Source organism: Falco naumanni, chromosome 3 (genome assembly GCF_017639655.2).
Source record: "Falco naumanni isolate bFalNau1 chromosome 3, bFalNau1.pat, whole genome shotgun sequence".
In the NCBI taxonomy this organism is placed as follows: domain Eukaryota; kingdom Metazoa; phylum Chordata; class Aves; order Falconiformes; family Falconidae; genus Falco; species Falco naumanni.
Genome location: NC_054056.1, coordinates 70245000 through 70272644, shown reverse-complemented (window position 1 = coordinate 70272644; position 27645 = coordinate 70245000). Strand labels below are relative to the sequence as shown.

Here is a 27645-nt window from a genome sequence, read left to right as displayed (position 1 = left end):
CAGCAATGTTGGCATGCTGTCAAATTATCACCATGGCAAAGATGGCAGCTCACAGGCAGTGAGTGATTCAGCTGCTTTGACAATACCAAGGCTCCAGCTAAATGTGAAGATAAGTTACTCATACTCCCTCGCGCGCGCACACACACACACTTGCACGCACTCTACCTTGGGAGTTTCTTAATGCCTTTTATTTTTTTTAAATGAAGTTGCAGGGCTTAGGAAGACACAGAAGCAATGTGCTTTAGGCTGACAGAGCACAGTGAAAGTTCCTTCTCTTCATACACCTATGTTGCATGCATATATACACATACCTATACAGATACACACCTAATAGAGACAGTATATTATTATAAACAAGTTTTGCCTTGAGTAGTTGAAACAGTGAAACCTGATTCTCAAAAGACTTCCTTCCTTTGTATATGATTTCCAGCTTCCTCTCTCATTAATGTAATGACTTTTACACCTTTGGTTGTGGGGAGACAGGCTGCAACAGCCTTCCCGGGCAAAAGCCAGCAAGTACAGGGGCTTGTCGGGGGCTACGCATGTACAGATGGTTCAGCTCCCACAGCCGACTGTGTAACTGCTCAGTCCTGCTCCCCTTTTGCTCTCTGAGGCACCTATTTTGACTTCTCCGCTCTGCTTGGCTGCCAGCATTTTTGTGACAGTAACAGGAGTTTAATAATTCTGGAAATCTCTTTTACATGTACCTTGTCCTCTTGCTTGTATACAATGAACAGTTGCATCTGTAATGTTAAGAATGCCATTTACTATACCTTGAATATATCCCTGTTCTCCATACAGCATCAGAAAACTCTTATTGATGGAGGAGATGCTTAGAGGCTATGCATAAATTGCAAGTCCTCTTAAAACTACAATGACTGGCAGGCTTTTGGGAGCTGCTCTGTAAAAATGTACAAATTTCACTTGAGTTTTTTTATTGGGATGTTTCATTATGAAGTCACTGCGTTTGTTTAATTTTGTTGGTCTGGGAGGACAATTTAAAATACGCAGGAATGAAAAAACAGCTTGAGATGAACTACCTCCAGTAAACACTGCAGGGTTGTTAGGAGACAGTGCCAGTACTATCTGCTCTGAAATGCCTTTTTCCAGGCTGAAGCAAGCTATAAACTCCACTTTGCTAGTGGAGGTGCTTTGTTCTTAGTTTTGATACTAAAAAAGAAAAAAAAGCTTTTGTATCTCTGTGTGCCCTGCAGCCATGTCCTCACTCCATGTTAGGGCAAGAACAGGGTGTGCATCAGCTGCCTCCTCTCTCTGCCTTGGCCTGTACCCAGTAGCCTGCAGTTTTTCCAGATAAAAGGAAACCCAGTGCAGGGGTGCCCATGCAACCTCACCAGGCCCCAGCTGGGACCATGGCGGGAAGACTTAAGCCTCAATTTACCATCCAAGATGTACTTCTACAGGGAAAATAATTCAGCACTTCTGTGTGAGCAGTTTTTTCCCCAGGAAAGGTACAGGGGTGGCTCCTCACCTGTACAGCGGTGCACATGCAAGGGTCAGGACCAGGACAGCCCTGCAACCAGCAAGGTGATGGGCAAGCCCATGCCAGGCAAGCACACAGGGCACAGTGGAGGCTGTGCTGTCTCCTTGCCCAGAGCAGAATCATGACCTGACCGACCAGCCCTCAGGGAAGTGCAGGTCCCCCCGGGCTGACTCTCTCCTCCCACTGTGGGTGCTTAAACTCTGCAGTGGGTACACACTGTGAATGTGTATGTCATTCACATATGAATGAGGATGCCGACACCTGGCTGCTTATAAAACAGCAGCATTAATACGGGTTTCCTAGCAGTTGCTAATTCCAGGAAGTCTCTTCGTTTTCCTACCAAGAGCTTTTAAGAGGGGAATGTCAAAAAGTCTTTCGAGACATGAGGATTTCTTTCTAGAAGTACTTTAGAAAGGGTCTTTGCATGCTTCAGAGCTCTTGGGAACAAATCACTGTCTAATGATGATAAGCATCTCTGTGCACTTATCCAGCTGAAAGGATACAGAAAGCTGAAATTTGGCACAAAGTCCTCCTGCACCAACAGTTTTGCACGGCTCATTGCAAGTCTCCATTCTTCGCAACTGGAGGTCATGCAGCTATGCACTCACTCCCTTATTGCTTCTTTATCCTTTGGTGGTTTGAGCTTGTGAACAGAACAGGCTTGCAGACAAGCACGTTGTAGCCAAATGCTGTGCCGGTCTGCCTACCCTCTCCCCTTCCTCTATGGGATGCCTTTCCAGCCAGGCCTGGATGTCTTTGGATCAGCAAGCGCAGGAAGGTCTCAGTTTGCTCAGGCAGAAGCACAGGAGGAGAGGCAGAGAGCCAAGTCTACTTCCACACTTGGCTGTTTTTCCAAAGGAGTGATTATAATTTCTTCTCATTTCAGAAAGATACTTGTCAAGGGAATATTAGTGGAAAATGAAAGACAGAAGCTGTGTTCCTGTGCCTGTGATCAGGTGTGATTATAGAAAGGAAAGATAAATGTACTTTCAGTGAGTACAAGGGCCACTGTCAGAGCTACAGGAAAGAGGGAAGCATGCACCCGTTAGGGGACTACATAAAAGGCAGGGGAGAAAAGAAGTAGAGCCAGGCAGTGTTTTCAAAATGAGAACGTACATATGGATGCAGGAGTCTAATTTTAATCATCCACATATGAAATGTCTGGCCCAGCTCCCAATCTCTTCCGAGCGGGAGCAGTTGTTTAGGATTCCCTTTCCTGGCAGGTGTGCAGGCTGTTCCCTCTCCTCTGCAGCAGGGTCCAAATAAACACTCTCGGTTCTTCTCAAGGGGAAAAGAGACGCACAAAGGAGAAGCTCCCCATGCAGCAGAGCATTGGTTCCCCTCCGGCAGTGAAAACAGACATCAATCAACACCGCTCACTGGTGGGTGGATTTCCCTCCCACCACCATCACTGCTCCTCAAGCAGGTGGTCAGGTCTGGAGGAAGCCTTATTTCCCATCACCCACATGCACACCGCTCAACACAGGGATGCCAGTAATTTTCTTTTATGAGGGTGGGAAGCAATTACTAATTCCTTAAGCTAGGGAAGAGTCTCTGAGAGGCGTGACTTCTTCCTTGCTAATGTTGCCATATGCTGCATTTTACTTCAGCAAACTGTAAATGCACAATAAAAGGACGTTCCTTTTTTTTTTTTAACCCGATACCTATTTATCCCAGCCATGCTGTTCAACACGCACTGTTTACAAGCAACACTAGGCCTCTGTTATTATTCTTAAAAGTCTTATGCCTTAAAATAAAAACAGCCCATGCCTTAATGAGGGGAAAAGATACTACAAATAACTAGAAATTACACTGCCTAGACGCAGAGCTTCTCCTTGTGTTATCATTAGGCATCAGTCTGAAGATTGGTAGAAATGTGTTTGCTAAAAATTGATAATCACTGACTTCCTGTTTTATTTTTAATACATGCTTTGCAGATTGTCTTACCCATTCGGGAGGATGATAGCTCTCATTTCATTGCTGCTGACACTGTTCTGCTACCTCACGGGAAAGAAAAGCAAGGAAAATAAAAGCAGGCTCCCAAGGAGTTTAAGATGCATCAGAGATGTTTGTTGACGCGAGAGTGCTGGACAAGCAAGTGTGAGTATTGACCAGCAACATCTTGCAAGCCCATTCAAGACGCAACTGCTGGACAATGAAGTATCATAAATATTTCACTGATTTTCAGGTACCTAAAGCATGAGCCATGGTACTGAATTTCAGAGACCAGGGAGGAGGGGAGAGAAAAAAGTGAGAGAGTTTTTTTCAGCACGAACTCATTTATAGCTCATCCCATCTCTGCTTAGAGATTGAAGGCCCAGTCACAGCACTACTATTCAAATCCCGAAATGAAGATATTCTTCTAGAAAAATTTAAGTAATTGAACTGCATATAATTTACAGGAGCCAAAATCAAAGCAAATGTCAACAAAAGCAACTCCGCAATAAAATTCTGAAAAAATTTATGACTTCCTGAAAGCAAAACGCACCTGACTATATATTGTGAATCACAGATCACTGCCAGCAGCAGAAAGTATTTAACACTCTACTGATTCTGGAATTTGGAATTGGTTCTACTTAAAATTTTATAGGGGAAAAACAATTTCAGTAACTCCCCTTTGTAAAAAATAAATTTTCACAGGCAGGCAAGTCTTGGGTTAACTAGCTCCAAGACTGTAGATCCTGCCTCAGTGAGAACATTTTCAGAGATGAGATATAAAGGAACATTAAATAACTCTTCCCTTGCAAGCTAAAAATAAAACACGTGAATTCCTGCTTCCTTTCAAGAGGCTAAAACAAGCCTTCAAAGAGTTACTTGAAACAGTGTTTCACTGGTATGTGCTACAACCCATCCTTCCCTCCAATTTATTTTCTCTCTGTCCTTGGCAATTTTTACAGAAAGTTCAAAAAAAGACTGGCCTGGGTATTGGTGCTCTATGGAAAATATGATCCCTCTCAAGTCAACAAATAACTCTTGCTACACTTGTTATATTACTGGACACAGAAAGGACACTCAGCTCCCACCCTCAGGCACACACTTTGCCAGTGTCCCAGTCTCTTACACAGGCAAGGCTTCTCTCCCTCCACACCATGCCCACCCTGCTCTCCACGCACATCCAGGACAGGAGCTGCTAGGAGATCCAACACATCTCCCATCCAAAAAGGCACTGGGCAGGTCCCCATGATACATTTTGCTGTGGCCAGAGCAGGCTACTGCCCTGTGAGACTGGCCCTGGCCACTCAGTACTGCAACTAACCTACACCGGATATGTTTTTTCCCACCAGTAAATTCTTATTTGTATGCAAAATGGTGTTTTAAAGCGGTTTCCAGCATGGCAATGTAGCTGCGGGTGGATTCTTTGTGCTGAAATACTGCAGGGGAGTCTCCTCATTGCTTGCATCAATTCAAGGAGCATCTGCCTGCCTGCCGGCCCGGGGTGGTGAACAGAGCTGGAGACAGCTGCGGGTTTGCCCTGGCTTACACCTACCGAAGGAGCAGAATCTGGCCTGAAAGGAAGTGAATAAACCAAGCAGCAATCAAAGTGCTCTGAACAAGGAGACCTCCTCTGCTCACAGTGGGATGGAGGAAGGGGTCAAGGCAAGCGGGGAGCCACCAGCAGCTGCCAGGGCACTCGGGGACCACTGTGCCAGGCGCCCAGCAGAGGTGCCGCAGGTGTGCTCAGGGGTACACCCTGGTACCCTCCTGATTCACCAGCAAGGTAGTAAGAAGCTTTCTGGGGCAACACTGGGTCAGAGGTGATTTTCCTTACCTACCTATTTTGCCTCTTAAAAGTACTCTCTCAAGCCAAAAGCCTGAATTACAAAAACTCCTTATCTGTTTTTCATAGCTATGTCAGATTCCTTAAGGGACTGGTTAATTTAGCTTTTCACTCTGAATACGCAACTAACCTGGTCTGTTTAACTCCTAAGACCACTTAAGCGTATACAAGGCCGTGCTACGGCCCCAAACCCTAGCCTATTGAAAAATCCTTTAAGTTGATTTTAAAAATGAACACATAAATTATTTTCATTTCCAACTAGTCAATAATTGGAAAAAAAAATTGGATTCTAATTTTACCACCTATCAGTAACAATGACAAAGATACTCACCATCATCATCATAACAAAAATAATAAACCTTTGGGCTTACTGGCCATAACTTGAAAGCTACTTGCAAATATTGCAGAAAACTAAACTGGACCAAGAGTCAAAATCGTAACAGGAGACACAGAATATCCACCTTCTCCCATCTTCTCAGTAATTACTTACTCTGCAGCCAACCTTTGGCATTTTTCTGGTGCATTAGAACAACTGTGAATTTCATCACCTATAAAAGTAGTTTTCTACCAAATTTCCTCATTAATAACTTCTGTTAAATGAGAATTACAGTTTTACGTTTTTTCTTTATCTTTAGTCCTTCTGCATCAATTCTTTCCATTGCAACACAGTGAAGAATGAGATCAGCAGAGGAGTATTTTTGATCAATTGCTTTGTTAGCTTGAAAGATGTATAAAGGACGATGCACTAAGGTATTGGTGAATGAGGGTACCTAATAAACACCTTCTAATTCATAGAAACTGAGGACGAAACATGATGTTTACGAAATGCATTTGAACACTTCTTTACTAGGCAGAGTTAATTTCCTGGACAGAGTAAAGCACACACAGACCATTGGTGAGAACAACAGAAAAATGAAACACTAACCTACAGCAACACTATGGGTACCCCTGGTGTTACAGAAGAATTCAGTAATGGTTGGACAAAATAAAGAACTACATTGCCATTTTCAAGGACTACACAGACAAACATATTTCACCATTTTTTTTTAATACTTTTTTCCCCTCCTTTTATTTTGTACTGGTTTTTTTCAGAGTGTCTCACAGTCTTCACAGTAAACCAGGTCCCTCTCCAAAGTATTTACCTGCTAGCAATGTAGTCTGTTCAGTGGTGTTGCGTTTGGGGCTAAAGGTACACCAGGAAAGGAATGAAATGACAGGAGAAACAGTCTAAGATTAAGTTAGATCTATCCAAGATCCATTAAGTGTCACACAAATCCTAAATGCAGTACACCCCCCCAAATAATTTAGTTTTCAAGAGTTAATTAACTGCTTCCTTAAAGAAGATGATGAAGTTTCATATAAAAAACTCTACATTCCCACAACTCCAAAACAATTAATTTGGCTAATTCTGTTTGGGATAGCAGCAGAAATAACACAAATTCTATCTCAATCATAACAATGTACACACACTTTTTCTGCACGCCCCCGCCCTCACCCCCGTCCCCCACCCCCCAATTTGGCCTTACTAGCAATTAGTCAGATTAGGCAATGACTCCATTGCCGTTACAAATGAAACGCTAAGGACATCAACAGGGCTTGGTGGTCAGTAATTCCATGACATGGGACAATGGTGGAAAGCAACTACACTGGTTAAACACGACTAATGTTTAATGGTGGTCAGAGATCACTCACATGAAATTATGGAAGAGTTTCTCATTATCTGGGAAGGTCTGGCAATTCCCTGGAGGTAAGTCATCCCTCCAGAAAAAGCAGCTTGTGTAATTCTCTGGTGGGCTCTCAGGTTCAATATGCTGGAGCAGAACAGGGGAGACAGGTGAGCCGGTTACTAACTCTGCAGGTCAGAGACAAAACTTAGCAAGAGAGTCCCTCCTACCAAAGGGCATCGGATGAAACAAGCAAAACCAGGGTCCTCCCTCTAGACCTTCCGTTTAAAACAACCAAACAAGGGCTAGAAGTAACATTCCAGAGGGGATGCCTTTTTGTTTTTTTTTCCTTTTTGAACTATATTTCATAGAAAGGAGAAAGCGCTGCCTCATTTCCTAGAAGCCAAAGGACTTTTCCTACCGATAGTATTATCTGTTAACACCGCTCAGGTAAGCTGTTCTGTAACGTGCAGATCTCCCCCCAGTACCAGCTCACCCCTACAGCCACACACCGCATGGCAGAGAATGCAGACCTAAGGCTTCCTGAGGAGCAATCTCCACCATGCATGTCTGGAATGGCAATGAAGAGAGATTTTGATTTTTAATGAACTTTCTTGGCGACAATAAACAACGGCAAAATTAAGTAGTTTGGTTCTGGTGGTTAACATCCATGTTCAGGTGGTTGCTCTCACAGGAATGGGAGCAGCCTTACAGAGACAGCAACTGAACTGTGTCACAGATTCACAGTGGTTAGGGTTGGAAGGGACCTCTGGATGTCATCTGCTCCAGCCTCCTGCCCAAGCAGCGCCTCCCCAAGCCGCGTACCTGGGACTACCAATGTCCTACCCAGGAAGTGCTCACCTCTTCCTAGCATGGTAGTACTACATTTACAAAATCATTCTCAGGGTAAACTTTAAAGCAGGGAATTTGTAAATGCTAGGACAAATAGCACCATTAAACAGAGTTAAATTGATCTTCAAAGTTTAAAGTTTTTTTAAGTAAAACAGCCGCTTCACTGTGCCACAGTTCTGCTATATGGCTCTACACGGACACAACAAAAAGCTGAAACATTAATTCTCTGCTTTGAAAAAAATCTTGTTACTGTAGTTAAATAACAGTGGAACCACACAGAACCCAGGCAACAGGGCAGTCTATTTAGAGCATTAACCACATTTTGTTTACTGCTTAGGATGAATTCATCATGCAAACCGTCCAAAGTGAGATCCTGGCAGGCTCCAAACGTGCTCGGAGAGGCTAAGGCCAGATACATTCTACATCCATATTAGGCTGTGGATCAAGTCCTGAGCTGGATTCGAAAGTTCTGCTTTGCCTGACACTTCAAAAACCCAATGATGGCAATTTACATGCAAAATCACCACTATCAGAATATGCTAAAACGCATTTGATCACACTACAGAAGTATTCACTATAGAAGCATAAAACTACAAACACTAAACTGGAAACCAAAGCTCCCGTATTACAAGACGGAAGAAGATGAGCAGAAGGACTCTTCTCCCTAAGGAAAACGAAAATATTTGCAAATTAAACTAGAAACTTTAGCCCAAAGCATGAATCTAATATATATGTCAAATCAGATTTTTTATTTATACTAAGGAAACTACAGACCTTGCCTGCTTACTCAGCACAGAATTTATTTCTAAGAAAAGAAATAAATCTACCTCCACAAAAATGTCACTCTCTTTATTCTTACTATTAAACTGCAGAGTGCTCAGCAGTTTCAGCTGGCCTATGCAGCAGTGGGGTTTTTTTTCCTCATGCCTTTGGATATTGTGGATAACATCAGTGAATTAGGCAGAAACAGAACGATGGGCAGTTCTACTACATTTAAGCTTCCCCACAATGCCCATTATTATGGTATTTGAGTACAGCTATTTCAACAAGATGGGCTACCAGCAAACAGATCTTCACATAACAGAAATGGATACAAACTTTATGCACTTAATTTTAAGAGTTTGTGTGGAATTAATTGTCTGCTTAGAATTGTGCACATGAATGTTTCCTTTACAGCCATGACTCCGGAAAACTTTCCTCTGAAAAGGAACGAGTGCTGTGCAGTACGGGTCCTTTAGTTTACCTCTTGACTGTGATTCCTCTTGCACCTACATACAAGCACATCCCGACACAATTTGGATCAACTAGGACTGATCCCTGGCACAATCCCTGGAAGCTCAGTATCATTCTGAAACCAAATTTTCCCATCCAGTTCATTTAGCTTTTTGCACACGTGCAGCAGTAGTATCTGGCATGTCCGGGACAGCAGTGCTACATGTTGTTACTTAAACCACAGTGACATCACCATGTTACATGCACTGAGGTACTAGTAAAAGGTACTGATATAAATACTTGTTTGTAAACAGGGATAACAGAATTCCAAATTCCTCTGTATTTGGAAAAAAAAAATAATGCCAGAAATTAGGGCATCGGTGATTTACTGAAACACACTGACTATAGCACTGGGCCCAGGAGACAAACTTTTTTGTATCCAATGGCAAGATTTTCCCACAAATATTTTCATCGCTTTTGAAAGCAAATGTGTAATGTCTCTTGAAAAACCCTGCTGATAGCAAGATCCTGCCCAGCAGAAGACACGCAGTCAAGCTGGGCTCTGGCATTTCCCAAGGCAGATTTGTTCCAACTTAACTTGGGAGCTGTTAGGGAGGCAGCTTGCCCAGAGTTATTGAATAATCTATTACAGCGTGCAATGGGGTTCATAACCGATGCCTTGCAACACAATGGCGAGTGATGGCAACCAAACCACTGCTTCTTCTTTAGGTGGTTCCATCTCCCTGATAAGACTGTCTATATTAGTAAGTGAAACCGGGCAAGGAAGCACTCCCGGGAGCTGAAGCTGTTGCCTTTACCACTAGAGCATTACAGCAGTCCCTGGCACAGTTTTAGCCCTAGACAGCCCTCCTTCCCCCCGAGGGCTCCTAGGCACAGTTTGGGAGTTTGTAGGGGCCAGAGACCTTTCCAGCAGATTGTTTGCTTGTGGCCACCCCGCTCTGGAGACTGAGCTCAGTGGTATGGACACATGCTGTGCCGTGCTAGTTTGTCTCAGTGCCAGAGGCATCTCTGTGGTGTGTTTACTAGAATAGACATAGCCTCAGCGTCTCAGTCAGTGAGCTATTTAGTATGAGGTCTCTACCTCTTCAGCTTGATGTATGAATCTGGATGCCAGAGCTCTTTCCAAAATGATTTAAAACTGACACATTGCTTAGGAAAGCTCATGTTTCAAAATCAGCCTTTTCCCTCTAAAATAAAAGTAATGGTAATCAGACTAGCTGATTTATCTGAAAGAATTTCAGCTTTCCTTGCAGTCCATGCTCTCCATAGCCATAAGCGAGAATCCTGACACAGGTTGCTCAGAACTACAGCTACTTTGATAAAGATCGTATCCCTTACACTCACTGTTTCGGTGATAATTTTTTTACAAACAAGATGCACACTAAGGTGCTCTCAGCAGCCAGAATCTGACACGATTAGGGCAAACTCTGGCCTTCTTGTCTAGCAATGAAAATATGCTCTGGGATATGCACAGTCTTTGGCAAGCCTAGATAACGTGTAAACAGAACTCGTAAAAAGCTGCTGTGTCTCATAAAAGGTACTTCAGTTTTAATAGTTTCTTTAAGAATCAATATTTTAAATTAAAGTATCCTTAATTCCAAACAGAGGTTATTAAATGAATAGAGGTGGTACTTAAAAAAAAGTAGGTAGGAAAAATTCTAGTAGAGTATGAAAACAGAGATGCTCTTAAAAATACTAGCTTCTGTTCTTGAGTATCGAAGGACTGACATTACCACATCCTTCTATCTAGAAAGAAAAACCTCAAACACCACCATTTTTCAAAGTAGTAGTTTTGGTATATGTTGTGCTGCCTATTAACCGATGACATTAGCAATGGTGCTTTTCGTGAATGAGCTGTATCTATTTCTTCGTGCAGTGCCTACAATGCTTTTTCTGTTCTGCTGCGTAAGGTGCGAATTCCTGGGACGAGCAGCACATCTCACGGTATCACATATCCTGCGAGCTACATATTTCATCTGAGAGCGGGAGTTTTACTTCCATTAGCATGCAGCCAGAGGTAAAGTTTCATCTCCAAAGCTACATTTAATGTCAGTAGGGTAAGCCCATTTGAGTTGACATCCTAAATCCACTTCCCAGCTGATCACTGAAACAGTTTTGTTGTTTAAAGGCCGCTCAATTCGTACGACTGGAGAGTAAGTGTCACGGATTTTACTTGCGATTTTATACAGCCAAGATTCTAAATCTCTTTGGAATCTAGGATTTCCCCTCCCCTTTCTTTTTAGCCTTTGTTTCTAACACCATTTGTACACAGAAACCTGAATTTTGTTTGCAAACAAAATGCTGTGGTAGGGCTCTGGTAAGTGGCAAGACAGCAACAGCAAAATTGTGCTTGTGCTCTGCCCTCCTGTTCCCCTCTCTGGCCTCCAGCAGACACGGTGCCTTTCTCACCCATCTGTTACTTCTCATCACGGACACAGAGGGATTCGTATCTCTGCTGTTCTTTTTGTAAAGAAGTCGCCTATACGCTGTATTATATTTCAGACATCAAAGTGACCACTGGGAGTCTAGGCTTGTGCCAACAGCTATGTCAGTTTTAGGGTAAGCGCTGGCAACCTCAGCACCATACAAGCAGAGGAGATGACACTGGCACCCAGCCTGGCCTGCACAGCAGTTATTTCTGTACACATGAAACCACTTGCAACAGCAATATAAGCTCACAGTTGCTTTTATCTGCACATCAGCTCATTCCATTCAGCATCTTTCCTTTTTGTAACATGAAGTTCACAATTTTCCTGCATTATCTAAAATCCGGGAAATATGTTTGTCCATGGAACCTACCAGTTACTCTTCCCATCTTAATTATTTTTGTCTGAGCAGCTGGCAATCCATTTATTCAGGTAGGAAAGCCCAGAGCATATTTAAATAATGACTGAACCCAGTATAACTTTCTGAACCCCTTAATACATTGCTATAACAAGACTTGTGGTTTAACATGCAAATGACAGCATGTGAAGTGGACTGTGTCCCTGAAGAAGTCAGGAAGGCAACCTTTGTCTGCAGCAAATTGCTGGGATGCAGAATTTCTTCTTTTTGTTTGTTTCCAAATATGTATTTCCCCATAGTGGGAAATCTGCCTTGCATTAATAAAAGGTCATGCCTTTAGTAAACCACTTAACTATGGGTTTTCTTTTTTTCAGTTGTCCAGTTGTTTAATAACTTTATAACTTTGGAAACTGTTTGCAGAGGTAGAGTCGCTAAGATGTATTCATATCCTCTCCATGTTCTTTATGCCTTGGCCAAAATATTTTTCATCAAGTAGTCAAGAAACATGAGGTCCAGTGAGGCGAACAGCAGGAGAAGCGAGCACAGAAAATCTTGTGAAAGAGATGAGAAAAAAAATCCCAAAGCCTTTTTACTACAGATAACTGGGGAGAGGACTTGTTGATTTGTGTATCTCTTTAAGATGCCACCACTACATTTGCCAGAATTTTGTTTTTATTTTCAACAGGTGCAAGTTGGCTTTGTAAAAAGCACTATTTCTTGCAAACTTTGCCTATTAGTTATCCTTAAACCATTACTACCAGAGAGGAAACTGGAGCAGAAGTAGTGAGTCTGAAAGCAATAAAGGACTATATAAATAAGATCTTTTGAGGGGGAAGTGATCTCACAGTGTTATAAACTGTGAAGTTATTTTCCATGACAAAGAATTTATTTAGGCAGACGTAAGAGGATTGGGGGATCAATAGAGAAATGTATCCAAAAGCATTATGTTGCTCAGTAAACAATATTAACTCTCTGCTCCCCCTACCATGCAACATTCACATTGTTCTCAAGCAAACCTATTCATGTGTGTAAAATACAGTAAGCATGGGGCATATAATAAGTGGAAAATAACATTCATCTGACCACACTGAACAAAACAGAAACTGAATCAAAAGGCTGTTCCTGAAGAAAAGGGAGATTGTTAAAAGAGAAGAGCAACAACAAAAAAACGGAGAGACGAGATGTAATCCTAACATCAGAGACACTGATGACAGCAGGATGATTTTCTACTCAATACTGGCCAATGCTGCTTAACCAAGGTTTCAAAATGTTCATGTATTTTCTTTCCTTCTGTTTGTTGTTTTCCCTTTGAGATCTGTTTAGCTAAGGGTGGATGTATGGTAGAAACCCAGAAGTTTTGAAAAGCACTTCTTCATAAACCAAAATGGAAGTGAACTTTGAATGTAAGCCACTTCCTTTCCCCGGAGACAGTGCTGCCTGAGAACAAGAAGGATCCTTTTCCCGCTCCTGCCGGAGAGCTGCCAGAAGTGTATTTGCTGCGTGTACCTCATGGGGTAATAGGTGAAAGCCAAAAGTACTATGGCATCCTTGATCAAGGTTGTTCTGTATGCTAGGCAGTACAACTACTACAAAGAATTGGAGGCTTTGTCACCTTTATTCAATAAAACGAGGACCATGCCACGTTATATTCAGAATTATTCCAGAGGAATTAGGTAACAAGAACTTTACGTGTCTATTTGCTTTAGCAGCCTCAGCATTTAAGAGACAGGAGGTGCCAAAGTTCAGGCTGCTGGGGAAACTGCAGCATTGCCCTCATTGTGTGTAAGACTTACAAGTACAGTCTTTGGCTCCTCGGTACACATTTCTTTTCGCAACCACTTCCTCACTCGGTGCAGCGCTCTTGTAAACTAGATACCAGAGCTCTGTGTCTCATGAAGCCCTGCGAAGACAAATACAGCGGAAAGCTTGCCAGATGCTCAAGGCCCAAAGAGCAACTCAGGTGTCATGAGCAGGCATGGACACTCTCCAGCAGAGGGGCTGGATCCATCAAAGACCTTCACTCAAAACAGCTGGTTCTTAGCATGGGTAAGCTGCTCAGGATTTATTTTCCCCTGAGGGCTACTGTGTAGGACAAATGTAGGCAGATTTGCACAGTGACAAATAACAGAAGTACTCCTCATGCAAAGGTCACGTGCTCTGCTTAAGTTTACGTCACTACTCCAAAGTACAAGAATACTAAAGCACACTGAAGAAAAAAAAATGACGTTTCTTTTAAGGTGAAGAAAACAACTTATTTTTATGCTAGCCTTGTTCTCAGTCTTACTGAATCACTTAAGCTGAGATATTCCAAAAATACTCGGGCTGAGGAAAACAGCTGACCTGAAAAATTCCAGCTCAAACGTTAAAAGTTTCACAAATACCCTGAAAACCAGGGTACTACAATGGGAACTGCTGGGCAGTTTTCCTAATTGGCGGTGCTACCAACCTATTACATAGTCAGGACTTTACTTTTTTTTTAATCGCAGATTACATTATCAACTACTCTCTAGTGAACTGAAAACGAGCAGAAAAATAAAGAGGAGGGAAACAGAAAGGAGGCAGAGGGCAGAGCTGCTGGCTGAACTTGGACAAGGCCTGAAAGATTGTTCCGTGGTCAGTCTGGGAAGTGAGAGACACCAAAGGACATTTTCTTGTGTCTGCCATGGCCTTACAAAGCTGTATCAGATGCATGCACATGCACATCACTCCAACACAGAAAGTTTTTGTAACATTGATAGCCTGCATCTCTACCAAGGTCATGTGCCTGAAACCCACAGCCAGTCAGACTGCCACTTAAACGCGAGTGAAGCCATACAGGCTGTCGAGATAAAATTATCACAGTCATATTTCAGCAGATGAAAAAGAAACCTGAGATGTGTGCTTGGATTAGATACAAGAAAAAGGATAACTGGAAAAGCAACAGGCAATTTTATTTGTGTGCCAAAAGGAAAACTGGAGCAGGTTTCACACAGACTGACCTTTAGAGAAAGAGGAGGAAAACAATTCCTTCTTCCCAGGCAGTAAATGAGCATTTCCAGAGCCACATGAAGACAGTGTGGTCAGGACTGTACCTCAAAACTGTCTCTGGGACCATGAGGATCTCTCAGCACTGAAGTCTCCTCTCCTAATTCATCAGACGAATTTAAAGTCTTTCTGCAATGACACATGTAGGGCACACAAGATCCTGCTTAGAAGCCCATTTCTGAACGTACGGTTTGCAGTTCTCAGAACAGCTCCAATGAACTGAAAACTGGTGGAGGCTTAAACAGCTTGACTTTTTATTTTCTGCTAACTCCAAAATTAAAAACAATAAACAGGTAGCTTGCAACATGTTCTTAGCTGCTTCAATGCAGTTGTGTGTGCATGAACTATAAAAGAAAGGCAAAGTTTTAGAATTTTTAAGTGTCCATTGCTTAATAAATAGTATTACAGAAGTTTTAGTACCTTCAGGCAGGGAAAGACTAGATTCAGAATTGCAATAATGTATTTAATTTCCTGGGGTCATAAAGTTAACTATGAAGTTCTCACATCAGGTCCAGAAAACTCGCGGCACACCAGAAACTCTTTACTTCACAATAAATTACAGTCAGATAGATCTGTCATTTGGAAGATTATAATACCAATGTCCTACTCAACAATCACACTTGTACAGGATGTTGCTTTTAAATTTCTAAGTGGGTTTTTGCACCACTTACCTTTAGTAATGTGTGATCCTATCTTTGGAATGACTGTTACACTAGTATGAAGTGATACTCCTTTACCAAGGTTCAAATTTTATTTGACCTTCCATTCTGCCCTGGACAGGTGAATGAATCAGACTGTCAATTTTCTAACAACTAGTTGAATTTTACTTTGAATAAGTTTTCCAGCAGACATTCTTTTCCAAGCATTTTTCCATGAATTTTCAATAGGGTCTGGCTCATGAATTGCATATGACAGCACATAAGAAGGATAAATTACAAGTACAACGTTTGATAAATAGGGTACAAAAGATAATGAGTTCTCCTTTAATAAACAGCTGAACTGCAAGTACTAAGGTCTGGCACTGAAAGCAAAACCGGAGAAACTTGGTAGAGATTGCTACTTTAATAGTGTGATTGTCATGCACACTTCTCCATGGACTTCATTCAGAATTACAGCTGCTCAGAATCTCTGAAAATCAGACACAAAGGGTAATATTGCATTTAAAACTATGGAAACCATGTGTGTAACACACCGTCTTCCACTACCAATATTTCTAGAGCATGAAACAGGGTTATTTCATGAATGAAAAATTAACTAATTTATGAATGAATGGACGACCTTTCCCAAAAAGCCATTAGGGCATCAGGAAGGTGGGAGGTTCTTTTCCTAAGCCTCAGACAGTCTGATCTCTTTTGGGGTTTGACCCCATGAGGGAGACTAAAGCACAAAGTAGTCTTGGATACCTTCACTTTGGTCTCCATCAAAGACCACCTTCCTTCCTTGCCCCACAATGACATGCAACCAATCTGGAAGCACAGAGCATGAACCACAGATTTTTTTCACTACAATGGGCCTCAGGGTGGCATCGGAGGCAAAACAGATTTGGTTGAAACCGTAAAGCACTCATGCTATCATCATGCTGGTGTGATAGCTTCAGCAAAGTTTCACTAGACAAACTCAGATTTAAATACGCCTATCATTTTAAATACTGCTATGGGAATCACAACTGCTGTATTTTCCAGTATAATGAGTGCAAGGGATTTAGGTGGGAACCAACTATTCATTACAAAGACTTTTCTTCCCTGGAGAACTGCAATCTCTTTTGCCCAAACTTTAGCACTTAAAAAATAAGATAATTTACAAGTGTTAAATCTGTTCTCTCTTGCTGCTTTTGCCACTTCCTGCAATATTTGGAAAATCTTGTCCTTTATTTAAAAGCTAAGTTATCAGGTGTGGCTATTAATTCCCCAAACCATCCCGCTTTTTCCTATTTTTGGCTTACATCAACAAGGGAATTTAAAGTGGCCCAGACTGTACCTCCATTCTTAATGCAGTGCATTTGCCTCAAAACGACTGCAGGCGTGCAGCTGGTCCTTTCCCTTGCCCAGTTTCCACTCCAAATCAAGGGAGCTGAGGGTGAGATATCTAGGGCAGCAGAACAGTGCTCTGCATCACTGCCCAGTGGTGACAGGGCTCTTAATAACAAAAATTCTGCTGCAAAAGCAAGAGTCAGACCAGACACCCTCCTGGAAAGGTCTCCTGCCCTACCATCTCCATCAGAATGTGCACCACCCAGGGAATGTTCCTGCTTCCTCCTTGAGCTGCCCAGGTACAAGGCAGCTCTAAGCTGTTTTCAGCTTCAGCAGCTGCTAAAACAACATGCATCATCACTGCACACAGCGCGGTGGTAAGTGAGCTCTGCAGCTCCTGGCTGGTGTGGGAGCACATCTCACCAGCCTGGGGAAAGGACAGAGGGGAGCTCATGTGGCCATCTTGCAGATACATGCCCTGCATCCAAACGTGGAGTGGGGACACCACATCTTCACACAAGCAATTCAAAACAAGATTGTTTGAAGCTTTTTTCATTCCTTTTTTCCTTTCTCTTCTTCTGTTATCAGTAACATTTACAAGTATGTGAGTCTGAAGCCAGCCCAGGAATAAAGCCTTGTGAAGAAATGATAGCTCAGCTAGATTTATCACGAGTTTTTTCCATTTGAGAAATCTGCTTACAGTGACCACAGATCCTGACAGTGAAAATGTCTAAGCAGGCAAACCTCTTGCCCATAAGGAGTTCTGTTTAAATGAAGAACCACCAAGCACACTGTGGACTTCCTTTAAAGACAAAAGCTTGTAGAAATGGGGCCAAAATATACACTCTCATATGCATACAGATACATGTATGTACATATGTATATACACATGTATGCATGTTTACTCACACGCTAGAGGTGCCTTAACCTGAAGTCACCCAAACTAGTATATTTGAGCTTTTCCTTTTCAAAATCTGTGACAAGAGTGTGATGATGGAAACTTCAGGTTTCAAAAGCCCACAAACATCTTCAGTAAAAAGGCTTTTCACATCATCTTTGTACTCAGTGTACAGTATTTAAAAAAATATCATTTTAATAGCTGACTCCTTATAAATGATTAATATATTGTATTGCACGTAAGTGCCCTCCTGTTTCTAGGAACATCTAGTTGGGTAATATTCTCATTTGTGATTCATATGCATGTTCTTTTATAATTACAGTGAAATGACAGTTTCTGGGGAAGTGGTTTTTAAAAGTATGTTGGGTGCTACAGGAGAATATCAAAGTATAATAAAACTTACATGGGAAGCAAAAATGATGCATGCCTAATGGCACCAGCTTTAACAATGAACGGAATAAACGCACGTAATTCTCAACAGGATGGATTGAATTTTTCATCCTAGCAATTAATTGCAGACTACATTCAAATGAACAGGCTAAGGAGATAAGCTTGCACGTATCGCCATAACCACTTGATTCAAAAACACATACATGTACGTGCCTGGGTTCCCATCAGCACAGAAACTCTCACTACAAATGCCAGCACAGATCTTTACACGTAGTGTTTGGGATCCTATAAACAGAGTAAATGCACGTAAATGTAGCCTCAGCAAATAGCAACGATTAAACCCAGCAGTCTTCATTTCAGTGAGCAGAGAAGTGGCCAGAACAGCTGGAATGACCTGAAGTTCAGATCCCAGCATTACCAAGAAGCAGAAAACAACTGCAAAATATGCCAGATATGGCACAGCAGGATCTAGTCACCTGTTGTGTCACTTTAGTGAGGGAAGACATTGAGGTAATGGCTGGGAATGACATTTTGCTTGGCTGTTTGAAATTAAAGGAAATACTTTCTCTAAGCATGTGGTAAGCAGAGTGCTGAACAACTCTAACAGCCGATCACCCCCAAGTTCAAGGAAAATTCCTCATAATGACTGCAGCACTTCTACTACTGCTCATGCAGCCCCGGTGGGGACTCTGAACCTCACCTGTCAGTGCTAAAAACTACAAAATAAATGAGTATCAATGTAGCCATCTGCATTTGGAATCAAATTGTTAAGCTGTGGGACTTTGGCATTTATCTTAGTAAAAGTAAATTGCAAGTGTAGTGATCAGCTGGTGAACTGCAGTCTTCCTGGAATTACTTGGTCATCCAGACTGATGACAGAACACACAGGTTAGCTTACTGCTTCCCAAATATCAAATAAAAATTAAAAACTGAAGAGGACAGCCTAAGTCTGACTTACACAATTGAGGCAATGAGCACAGAACAAAACATGTCAGAAGTAAAGGTTTCTTCCAGAAAATTATACAACCAGAATTAATATTACATATTTGTTCAGAATATAAGAAATGCAGCAAGTAAAATATTTTAGCTATGCACAGCTTATTTTTTAGTAATTGCACTGAAAGGCAATGCTTTAAAGGCAATATCCAAATCCTCCTTTAATACAGAGCTATATGGACCTTATTTTGCCAAAATAAACTAGAGAACCGAGAAATCTTTGCAGCTTAAATTACTCTGAGATTTCTGTATAGCCTCATTGCAGAAATACTAACCTGCAATGTAATGTGAGAAAAGTAGCAACTAAGGAGATTCAGACTGAATGTCTGCCTTCATTCCCAGGTGAACAGAAAGCTCCATGATTTGTGTCCAAATATTTGAAAAGCATCAGTACAAGAGAGTGACGGGTATTAAAGACACCCCCCAACCTTCCCCAATTACATGAATTATCAGATTGAAGAAAGCCAGCTTCCTTCTTTCCCCCTGCTATGGTATTTATTTCCATTCCCCTCAACAGCAATCTAGTCTTCCACGGGATGTAATGGCACTTGAAAACCTTTAGTATGAAGGTCATGACTCAAAGGCTAAAAAATTATTTTAAAAATCTACTACCAATATCAATACAGCAGTTTTGTATAAACAGTTATGTATAAACATAATCATTATGAAGCCTGTGCAACTGTTTGTGTATATGAAGGGCTTCAAGGGGATGGAAAATGTGAAAGATTTTCTCTGATGCTGATTGTAGTAAAAGTGGATGTTGTGCAAGGCCCTGCCTGTGGGACGAGCTCCCCTGCTAGGAAACACTACTCTGTCACTGGGAGAGATACACAGGCGAGACTCTCCAGCTACGCCTCAGTTGTGGATGTCAGGAGCACTGCCAGGTCTTGCCGTCTATGCCCAGCTGCCACCAATGGCGTGCCATGGGCAGAACCAGGTGAGACCATCCCCATACCCTGCCCTTGGGCTGTACTGGGGGAAAATCCAGAAACACCAGCAATAAGAGAAGCCCAGTGCATTCAACAGGCTCCTCAGTCTGGGCAGCAGAGGGACAAGGATTGTTGGCAGCACTGTAAAAAGTACCTGCTGTGCTGCTTGCACCCAGGCTGGGAGATGCAAGGGCCTGTTCTCACCACTGCTGTGGGACTGCAGGTAAAGGGCAGCACGTTCCTGTATTTCTGTCTGGCCTCTCAGATGTCCGCTCTCACCCATCCCGAATGCGGTCAGCAGGATCACTCTCTCACCACGTCTGCACACTATGTGACTCCAGTGTTGCCTGGCCTTTCATGTTCTACTGTTACACAGTAAAAACAGTGACGGATTTCTGCTGAGACAACAGTCAGTACAAAGCACTACCAGAAAACCCCCAAGCAAAAGCCACCCCCAACAATAAAAGAGAATTCAGGGCTCACAAGACAAGTCTATGCTGTTAACAGCATCGTGTGAATAACTTAACAGACCTTTTCTACCTCTACCCTGTGTGCAGTAGTTACCAAAGGGTTTTAAGAAGCACTCCAAATGCCTGACCCCAACCCTAAGAGGCTAAAAATCTTAACAGAAATTGCACATGGAATTCCTTTTCTTTCATAAGCTTCAGAAACGCATTCTTTTAAATCCCCAGTGCTCTTCCATCAAACAATGTGGAGGTGAATAAATGTAGCAAAGAGCAAAGGTACTATGGAGCAGATTCTTCCCTGCCTTTCATTGCATTGTTACAGCCCCTTGCATCTGTACCATGAGTTCAAAGCTGGAATAGAAACTCTGTCACTGTCTGACAAAGACTTTGCACTCTGTATCAAAAAGTAACCATTCACATTTTCAACAGTATTTTTTCCTCTCTAGGAAGAAAGTTTTCAAACATAAATCATATTTCTCAAAGCCACTGCCAGTACCCAAGTGCTCCCCACGAAGAGTTAACTGTACCCTACCCGTAGAAATGATGTTCCTCCAATCGATTGCTCTGTTCCCTGCCTCTTCTGCCTCAGAGTGCTCAGGCCAGATCCTGCCCCAGAGAAAAAGCAGAGTCAAAGGCTTGGGATACTCAGAGCCAAGTCCTGGAGTCAGGCAGTGGGAGGATCAAGGATTGCTGGGCTGAAGCAGCATGGAAGGGAGACATATCAAGGTGCACTATTGTTCAACCATCACACACAGGTAATTTAGAGCATCTTAATTGGAAACCGCTGGTCACCATCTGGTGATAAAATAAGGAGGCACCAAGTGAGTTGTCCATACCTGGATATTTTACTCGCACTACATAATGAAACCCATCATCACCTCCATTCATACTGTCGCGTCTTTCCCAGTGTTTAATACAATTTGTGTTAGCTTTGTCTCTCCTTCGCTTCAATTACAAGATGATTTCATCTTTTGAACAGATTGCAGTGCACACACACATGCATGTAACCTTCCAATTCAAGACACTTCTGACATGAAAGTGCAAAAGAGAGCAGCTAAGACATACAAAGTTCTGCCATTCTTAAAAACAAGCACAGAAGACAGACATTGGGATGAATATGTTAAACAAGGCAGAATTAAAGGGTTAGAAAAAGAAAGGACTCTGGCAGGCTGCCTGCTTCACAGCTCCTATGTGCATATTTATGAATCCTGGGACAACATCAAAATTAGGCCTAGCTGACCTTTGAAAGAATGAATAATTTCCTAACACAGAGAGATGTTTTAAATATACGAACAGCTTTAAACACCCAAAGTGCTCTGCTTCTAATTATTTTTGCTACATATGAAATATTTGAGGAAAATGTATATGATATCTTTAATTTGTTAATTACCAGCTGGCTCCTACCGCGCATTATTAAGCTACTATGGCAGTGACTAATGCCTCTGACAACACTAAATTACCAACAACATCTTGTGCAGGAATGTGACCTGAGTGGCCTAGAAAGGACTAGCTGCAGGTGTTTATTTTCAGATAAAGATGGTTTATTAACCCAGGTATAAGACAATAAACATTAAATACCACACGCACAAGTCCTGAGGAGGAAGGCTGCGCCCCAAGCCCCACGTGCTGCCTACTCCATGGGCACCACCATGCCCCGTGGCTGAAGTAACCCGGACACCTGCGTGTCATGCTGTTTGCTCATGATACAGATGTGAAGAAGTGTGAGCACTCAGGTTTGCTCTCCAGCAGTGTTTCACATGCTGTGGGCTCTACAGCTCTGGCCTCCTGCTTGGTGACTTAGGTAGGGACACTGGGCATGCACAGGTGGTGCTGTAGCAGGCACCGATGTTCAGGACTCCTCCACTTCCAGCCTGGTGGTCCCAAAGGCTGCATGCCCACACTCACGCAGTTCCAAAGGCTCGGTGTCAGTGCAAGTTTGTGCATCCCAACAGGACCGGGACCTACGCCATCTCTTCATGCATTTCAGTAATTCCCTGACATGAAGCATGCCAGGGAACTCCTGCTGAAGTGAACGCATGCTGCAGAGATTCCCTTCAGTGTCTGAAAGGCAGGGCTGCTCAGCTGCAAGGGATGCCAGGCAGGGGGTCTAGGAGACTCAGGGATGTCAGGGATTTTGCATCAAGGAAGATCAAGACGAAGGAAAAGTGACTGCCCACAAAACCTTCCTCTGCACAGCTGCAGCCCAGGCACAGCCCTTTTCCACTCACCTCTGAATACAAGTCTTTCTTTTTTTCCTTTTTTTTTTTTCCTCAGTCCAAGCATTTGCTGCCAAATTGATTAGATTAATAACGTTTTAGCTTGGACGGGAACTTACACGTCTTAGTAGTGTGTGAAATAATGTTACTCTCCTTTCCAAATCCTCCTGGAGTGGTTAGGAAAGCCAGTCTTTTTTTGCGCAGCTACATTATAAAATTGCTGAACAAACCTATTCTGCTGTAATGGGAAGGGACATATTTTCTTCTCTACTGTAAGTAGGTCAACAAATACATGACGTTGTAAGGACGAAACTGTTTTCCTCTGTCGTCTTCCCTCTAATGGCAGTTTCAAATAATTTAAATTTAACTATGTTTCTAGTGTTAACTATAACATCATTGTAAGGTTATTAACAACTGATATATCGGTGGTCCTAAAGTCTGGAGTTTGTGCTTCCCTGCAGGCTTATTCTAGCCTCAGGTATACATACGGAATTCCTACACAGGGCATGTCATTGCACAGTTAAGAAAAGCTGGCAAAGAAATTTGGATGTGAAATGCAACAATACATTAAGAGGCACAAACCTTTAGCTCTCAGCTCTGAGATTTACACTGAGCTTTTGCATCAATGTGATCTCTTTTGGGGGATGAAATTCTGACCATCACCTACTCTAAAACTAAAGTAGCTACATTGTGAACAGTGAACTTGCTCTGAATTAATACTGGCATAAACAAAGACAAAGTATTTTCAGTGGAACTATTCCAGTTCATAGCACCTGGAGACTTCTCTGTATGCATTTCATTGGGAGGGATTAACCAGTAACTGGAGAAACATTTAACTTGCAGTTATAGCTATCTGAATACTAAATGCAAATTAAAGGCCATGGGCAACAAAAAAATACATCTGGGGGGAGAACACACACCCCCAAACAGAAAAAGGAAAAAAATTACATTACACTAAAGAGAATATAAAATGCCTGAAGTCTTATCAAATGTAATTTAAAAAATGAAAATGGGTGTTTCTTTTTTACTGACTGTCTCTATTTTAGAACAGATGGCGTAAATTGGTTTTGTTGACACGACCTGAAAAAAGTAAAAATTAATTAATTCATCTCACGTAATGCCTGTTGTAAACTCTCACTCACCCACACAAGCACTACAAAGGCCACCTCCTGCACCAAAATGTTTGCCATAGCAAAGGTTACACGCTCTTACAACCCACTCCTTGTATCCTTGTCCTGAAAACAACAGGCCAGCCTAGGACAGTAAAGCTAAAGCACATACAAGTGGACACCACTCTGTCTTCAGTGTGAAATTTTTACCCAATATAAACCCATGACTTCAAAGGGGACTCAGATTTCATCCTAAGAATCCAATTACGTGTTTCAAATTTAGGATGGACTGTCAAGTCCCAGCTGACAAAATGATGTTCCCAAGTATTTCAGGACAATGATATTTGAGCTGAAATGCAAAGCCAGCTGTTTATGCCTTAACCACTTACCTAAGGAACATTTCAAATGAGAAAATTATATGAGTAAGTGCCTCTGCACCTCAGCAAAATGCATTCCACTCTGCAGGCAGATTTTTCCAAACAGAATTTAGATAGCATGTCTTTCATTAAGACAAGAATTCCATGTGCAATATTATCACCAGTATCACCAACTCATTAAGGATGGTAGAAAAGATATGTAATCCACCTCCCACTGTGAGATAAAGTCAGATACACTTCATTCGTATTTATTAAAGCCATGTCTAACACCTCCAGTGATGGAGACTCCTCAAGTTCCACTGGCAGTGTATTTCAGACATAATGTCTTCCTAGGCTTTACCTCACCTTTCTTGCTTCACTTTAGACCCATTTCTCTTTGTCTATGGCACAGACTAGAGATGACTGGCCTTCTCACAATAGCTGGTTCTCTGCTATCTGTGCTTGGAAAACTGCCTGCCTCCTACTTGCTCTCCAGCAGGCTGCTCTTCTTTAGGCACAGACAACGTAGATCTTTCAGGTTTCTCTCCTGGTGCATGTTGTCTGGATCTCTGGTCATTTTTACTGCGTTCCTCTCCACTTCCAAAGTGGGCAGCACTTTCTTGAAGAGCAGTGCTCCAAACCAAACACAGGAATCCAGCTAAGCATTCACCAACACGGAGATTACTCCTACGGGCTGTACTCCCATATGCTTCCCAACATCATGCCTTTCTTTTTTTCCTTTTCTATTGTGCAACAGCTTGACATTGCCAATTCATGTTCAACTAGAGATCCACAGTAATCCCTATATCCTTTCCTGAAGAGCTGCTGTCTCACCAGTTGTTCCCCAGCCTGTACTGGTATCAAGAGCTGCCAGCACACAGTTCAGTGACGCCTCTGGAGCTACACACCACCACTGCTAGCCTCTGTGCGCCCGGTGAGCCAAGCGTGCCCTTGCGATGCTGCCTCACAGAAGGCATTGAGTTGTGTGTAGCTCTTAATTAGCACACAGTGAAAAATATTGCAAATCCAGCAAGGACCAGGGCAATATTTGCATAAACCTTCCCTCTTTTTATCTGCCTGCTCAATCCACCAGGGGCAGGGTAGAACAATTAGGACTATTTCTTCCAAGGCAGAGATATCCAATTCTATTTCTATGCTCTATACTGAGTCTGTTATGTGTGTGTATATATATATATACATATAGTCATGCCTAATACAAGCCCAAGCAGTCATCTACGATGGTGTACAACAAAAAAAGTATAGGACTAATGACCTTTGAAATAGGTATGGCCAGACCTGGCCAGGCTGAGGTTGCTTTCTGGCAAAGCTTGGTTTCTCTTGGACATAACACAATGAATGACTTCTTTAGTACATTACATGCCCACTTACAAAAGCTGAGGCTTTGTGCACAAGGAATTTATTTCCACCTTGAGGAAAAATGAGTGGCCTGAAAAATTGCCAGTCTATCTCCTTACTTTATGTCTTTTTCACAGAGAATACATTGTTTCAATGTGGGTGAATATTAAACAGTGTAACAGCAAAGATTAGGCCCATTCCTCCCAAGCTGCCACCAGATTATGAGTAACTGCATGGCTCTCAGCAGACACCTATTCACCTTTCTGTGAAAATGCACTGTGAAGAGTTCACCTAAGCCTGGAGAGTGATTTTTTTTTTAAAAAAAAAAGCCTCTGAACTCCAGCACTTTTAATTCTATTGAGGAATACATCACCAGTTTTAATGTAGACAAAGAACCTACATTTGCTTGGATCCTTTTCAACCATTCACCACCTAAATTACTTATTTAGCTGTACAATCTCTGAAATTGTATTTACTGTCTCTTAGACTCACATAATTGCTTCTTGCCATCAACACTTTAGCAGGTTTCCTCTGCTTACACCCACTTCCTACTATAAAACTTTTTTTCAGTTGTTCTGCTAAATGTTATGCTTGACCTGAAATTTTATATACCAGATATTAGTCAAGCTGAATGTATTATTTATGCATTTTCAGCAATTTTCAAAGCTAAAATTAATGAAAAGAAATAGTTTTCCTTGTGCTAAAAGAAATCTTTTATCATTCTTTTGCTGAGAAGCATTCATTCCTCCATGCTTTCACACAAAAACTTGAAACCTGGCAGGCAGGTTTCTTTCTGCTGTCTTTCTGCCACTATCATCAAACAGCCTTATTTGATGATTTGATTAAATTAACTTATTAACAAAAGGCATATTTCATCCCCGTCCAATGATGGTTCACAGGGAGCTTCAAAGCTTGTGAGTGCAAGTGATTGCTCTGCCAGCTGAAGGTCTGAACCTTGCTGACGACTTCTGTTTTGAACTGACATGGGTCTATGGGAGATGTGGTCAGGGGGCTTCTTGCAAGCCATGCACAAATTCTTGTATTTGAAGATGTGTCTCCTCCAGAAATTTCCTCCCTAACTAAGGCTCTGTAGGCAATACGAGGAGATGGAGCAAGGATTTGCACTGAATTACCACTTCTGGATGTGCTGCCAGCCTGCCCTGGCTGCTGTGACTATGTGTTCAATGAGTCAGCCAAAAATTCATCCAACTCTACAGCTGGAATTAGAGGGAAGACGACTTGGAGGTTGGGATGAAGAGGATTACCAATGGCTTGACAGGTGGCAAGAGAGGTGGGAAGCCAGGAGGCAGAACAGGTTGTAGGGGAAGTAATACGATAGATGGCATTATCAGAAGTGGGTTTTTTCAAAAGAAAAACATGACCTGTTTACAGAATAGCCTGGCAGAGTAAATGGCTTGACTCTCAACTCCATTAAGATCTCCTTGCATTCCTGTACCAGCATAATATAATTTGTACCTGCATTAAACTGATTACTTATTTTCCCTAATAAGACATGCAAATTGACCAAACTTTTAAGGACAAAAATAAAACATAAAACACTTTGCATTTTGTTTGATCTGTTTGGAATTCTGTTTGATCTGTTTGGAAACACATTTTGTTTGTGTATATTCAAAGAAAAGTGAAATATTTGTAATTGTAATAGCAATTAAAAATACACATCAAGTACCAAGATAAATGCTTTCAAACTTGGATCTATGATGCGCCTTTTTCCTTGGGTTCTAGTCTGCAAAAGACTGGCCAGCTCTCCTAGCTTAAATTTTTTTTTTTACAGATTAGGATGCCATGTTGAAAGAGTGGTAAAATTTCAGAATTATTAACTCAAAATTTAGAAAACATTTAAATCAATGTCTTGACTTTATAATTTAATGCATTTTTTTAGCTGTAAAGTCCGTCATTCTGAAGTCAATTTATAGGAAAAAAGAATGATCTAAAACCAGGGAATGGATTATAGTTCCATACCACACAAATGATACAGTAGCTCTCTTAATCCAATATAAATGAGCTGTGTATAACAAAAAAGGAGGGCACAGAAACATGCGATGGCCAAACTATCATTGCTTTATAAATCTGGAAGGAATCAAAAGGGTTTCCTGATCTTATT

At 41.9% G+C, this 27645-nt stretch overlaps 1 protein-coding gene across 6 annotated transcripts in view; it reads right to left on the bottom strand.

Annotated features, from left to right (window-relative positions):
- DTNA (dystrobrevin alpha) overlaps window positions 1–27645 on the bottom strand; it is a 233837-nt gene that overhangs the window by 156628 nt on the left and 49564 nt on the right. Inside the window, exon 1 of one of the 6 annotated variants that reach the window (XM_040586903.1) lies at window positions 21019–21064. The exons of the other annotated variants lie outside the window; for them this stretch is intronic. The gene's annotated coding sequence lies outside the window, so the exon portion shown is untranslated. Of the gene's footprint in view, window positions 1–21018; window positions 21065–27645 lie in introns of those variants that run through there. 6 annotated transcript variants of the gene reach the window in all.